The sequence below is a fragment of the Salmo salar genome, chromosome 08, assembly GCF_965601325.2.
Source record: "Salmo salar chromosome 08, fSalSal1, whole genome shotgun sequence".
Taxonomy (NCBI): Eukaryota; Metazoa; Chordata; class Actinopteri; order Salmoniformes; family Salmonidae; genus Salmo; species Salmo salar.
Genome location: NC_138298.1, coordinates 9,215,199 through 9,219,205, shown reverse-complemented (window position 1 = coordinate 9,219,205; position 4,007 = coordinate 9,215,199). Strand labels below are relative to the sequence as shown.

The 4,007-nt window shown below is 40.1% G+C and overlaps 1 non-coding gene across 1 annotated transcript; it reads left to right on the top strand.

The window, feature by feature from the left end:
- Positions 1-557: 557 nt before the first annotated feature.
- LOC123744321 (U7 small nuclear RNA) lies at positions 558-613 on the top strand. The gene has a single exon (XR_006770899.1). It is a non-coding gene; the product is annotated as a U7 small nuclear RNA (small nuclear RNA).
- The last annotated feature ends 3,394 nt before the right edge of the window (positions 614-4,007 follow it).

The window sequence follows — 4,007 nt, the reverse complement described above, 5'->3', positions numbered from 1 at the left end:
ACTTTTAAATTGCTGCTTATTCTCCTGCTGGTATTTTTACCCACTTATAGAGGACCACAAATGCTGCCAGATTCCCTGCATGTTAAAGAGCATGTTTCCATCCCCTAATATTATGAAAAGTTCTATAACGATATTAAACGTGTCCCCCAAACCAAACCCTTACCATAAACTGGGTCCGTTTACTATTCCCTACCCTCCAAACCCTTAACCTAAACTGGGTTCGTATCCCCTACCCAACCCCTCCCTCTTCTTTATCTTTTTTTCTTTATTTTTCTTCTTTAGGCTACATTTAATTATCCAATAGCGTTTGTTTTCACTAAAATCAAGTTGCAGAAGACAAAAGGAGAACTCCAACCCCCATCCCCCTTGTCCCTTGCCAAACCTCACCCTCGACAGGGCAGACACACTGAGAAGAGGGGTAGAAAATGGCAGGAAGCCCTGAGCTATCCCTGCAAGGCCCAAGTCCCTTTACTTACTAACTTACTTACCTACAGCTTATAGAAAAGAGCAGAAGCTCTGAACTATCTGTTCAGACCCCATTCATACTTACATGTTATGGATGATTTTCTCTTTTAGTATTTGTCCAGTAGGTTTCCCCAAGGAGAAAGCCCCCACTTATATGTCAAAGATAATAAAACAAAAACACTGTAGTAAATACTACAGTAATGTCCAGAAAAAAACTACAGTAAATTCTTCAAAAATACTACAGTAAATGAAACAGTATACTACAGTAATTCTTGCAAAATCACTACAGTAAATACTACAGTAATGTCCACAAAAACACTACAGTAAATACTACAGTATACTACAGTAATGTTGTCAGTACAACATACTTCCTTCTATTTTGCTTTGTCATGATCGTGACAAGATTTACTTTTCCAGAAAAAAATCTGGAAAAGTTACTAAAGTTCTTTGACAATTTCTTCAACATTTTTGACCCACCACCTGGATTCGGTCCTATGTAGCAACATTTGAAATGGTGTATTTTTTTTACTTTGGATGAAAGGAGAAAATCAGAGTCAGAAATTGTATACAATGCAGTTGAGGAACAATGAGTTATTAATTCTGCTTCGAACATTGATAAACTTGTAACCCCACTTCTGATAAAATGGACTTTGAATGTTTTAGTACACCTACTGGAGAGCACTTTGTCTACACCCATTCAACATCGTTCACACCCTCTTATGCCTTAGCCCCACCCATCTCTTTAAGGATTCACATGTGAGGCCATGTGCTAAACAGAGTGAGTAAGGTAGTAGAGTAAACAACCAAAGCTTTCAAGACTAAAAATTGTGAAAGTAGTAGCCTACAATAAGGAAAAACCAGGTAAAAAAAACACTTTATCTATTCCTTGGCCTATATCCTAATCTTTGGTGCAGGTCATGTTGTTCTGCAGACTATCATCTCTGGTAAACACACACTATATCAAATAAAATCAAAATATATTTGTCACATGCACAGGATACAGAAGGTGTAAACAGTACAGTATAATTGTTCCTTGCATAAAAGAAAGTGCCCAGATAAAAATATGTATTAATTATTAGATGACGCATACCCAGACTCACTTGTCTAAATTGAAGGGTCATGTGAAAGAAATGCTATAACCACCCCCCAGCCACATCTAGCTAAGTGGATGGGTCCCTATTGTCTAGACATGTACACATGTTCATGAAATACAATAGATGGCCATAATCACCCCAAGACACACCTGTCTAACTTGATGGCTCATGTAATCACCTGGCAAAGTGAAGTATTTTGTTTAGATATGTAGCTAGCTAGCTAGCTAAACAATGAACTGGCATAATTCTAACTCATACTACTGCCAATACAAACTGATTGTCATAGATGTAGTATGAATCTGCAGGTAGCTAAAGCTAACCAACTAGGCTCAATGTTAGCTAGCTAACTAGCAATTCAAATGGATTTCTGGTACAAATAATATAACTTCACAGATCATACATGTAACGTTAGCTAGCGAGACAGAAAGCTAATGTTTGCTAGCTAGCTAACAGTACCCTTTAACTTGCAATGAAAACAATTCTGACAAAATTAGAAATGTCCAATATAAAAAAATGTAAATAGACTTTTACCCATATACATGGATGAAAGCCTCACGGCAGGAAGGAACCATTTAACTCAGTTTTGTTTGTAGCTACTTGTTTGGCCAGCATTGTGTCAAGTCACTCTGGTTCACACTGGCCGTGGCATGTGCAGAAAGTCCCATCAACTTTTTTCAACTGATCTCTATCGATAGCGCCTGCTAAATTTAGGGCATCAATGTTGTTGATAAAAGCAGCAAAACGTTTGTAGTTCTCGATGGCTAACATATCTTTCAAAAAAGTCGCTGTAGAAAGGATTATCAACATACTGAGCAGCTTACATTATAGACTGAAGCATGCTACTGACCAATCCTAACTCGTCTCCCACCATGTCCAGCCTATCCATTCTCTCAGCCAATCATGGCTAGGGGGAAGGTTCCTGGCTTTTTCCGTGGCTAAACCAACTAGGCTCGTAATTTAACAATTTTATTAGTATTTACAGATGGCATACAAGTTCGTTATTAAGGCACATGAATGTTCGCATGTTCCAGAAGGCATTTCTGCCCAAAAATAAGTTCAAATGCTTCTCCTGTGAAGTATTGATGTGCGACATATGCCTAGCTTCCTGAAACAAGTCACATTTTTCTACCAGTTCCTGGTTCTTGATCAGTCTGTCTTTTTAATAATATTCTTCTACGCAGACGGACATTCATATCATCAGAGCCGTGACCCACACCAGCGGCACGGGGTCTGAGAAGATGTTAATTGGCTTCTGAGATTCACATCCAATTTTGACTGAGAAGAGAGCGGGGGTTCAAATACAATGATTTACAAAGATTTTCCGCTTGCTGAAGTGTTTCTTTTGACAGTGCTCAAAATGCTGCGCTCCCTAAATATTATCTGAATATTTATAGGTCTTTATACTGTTAGATCTTTGAATTAAATTAAATACAAGAATGTCATATTATCTGTCACTTTATCTGTACCCGGAGGGATGTGGAAAGTGGGGTAAGTCAGTGTATAAATATGTACATTACTGTAAAAGACTGTCATGTATGTGTCTCTGTGGACAGGGACACAGTCAACATGTCACTGTTACTCAGTTTTCACTTCTTTCTCTTTTTTTCTTTCTCTAGTAGGGTAGGATACCAGCAAGGTCCATCAGTGCAGTTCAGCACACTCTTTCTTTCTCACTCACTCACTCACTCACTCACTCACTCACTCACTCACTCACTCACTCACTCACTCACTCACTCACTCACTCACTCACTCACTCACTCACTCACTCACTCACTCACTCACTCACTCTCAGGTCAGGTTTACAGTGCGCTTGTTTATCTACGGGTGGGTGGCTGTGTCATAACGTCCTGTCTTATTTAATTAAGGTCAGTCTAGGGAAGGTGAGCTGGAAAATGTTCCCGAAGCTGGAGGCGTGCCATGTCAAACTCATATCAGAGTGTCCAACTCTCCCTAGCAGGAGAAAGGGCAGCTCGTGGGCGATGCCGGTCTACTCCCTCATAATCCGATTTTCAATGACTGCTTAGTAGGGAATAAGGGCAGCTGCCACTCTCTGAACTCCATAGGATTGACACCAAGGTCTGTGGTTATCTCCCGCTATAAGAGCCACAATGGATTCCAGGAGAGCTCTTCACAGTTCCACTTCACAGTTACATCATTAGAGAAAAGGGAAATAGTAATATCATACATCAGAATCCGGTGATTGCCATGTGATTACAACATCCAAAGAGTCTACACTGAGTGCACAAAACATTAGGAACACCTTCCTAATATTGATTTGCAACCCCTTTTGCCCTCAGAACAGCCTCAGTTATGTAAAGTTGGCTGTATGTCCTTTGGGTGGTGGACCATTCTTGATGCACACGGGGCCTCGACTAACCGGTGCCCCCGCACATTGTGTCTGTACCGGTATCCCCTGTATATAGCCTCGCTACTGTTGTTTTATTGTTG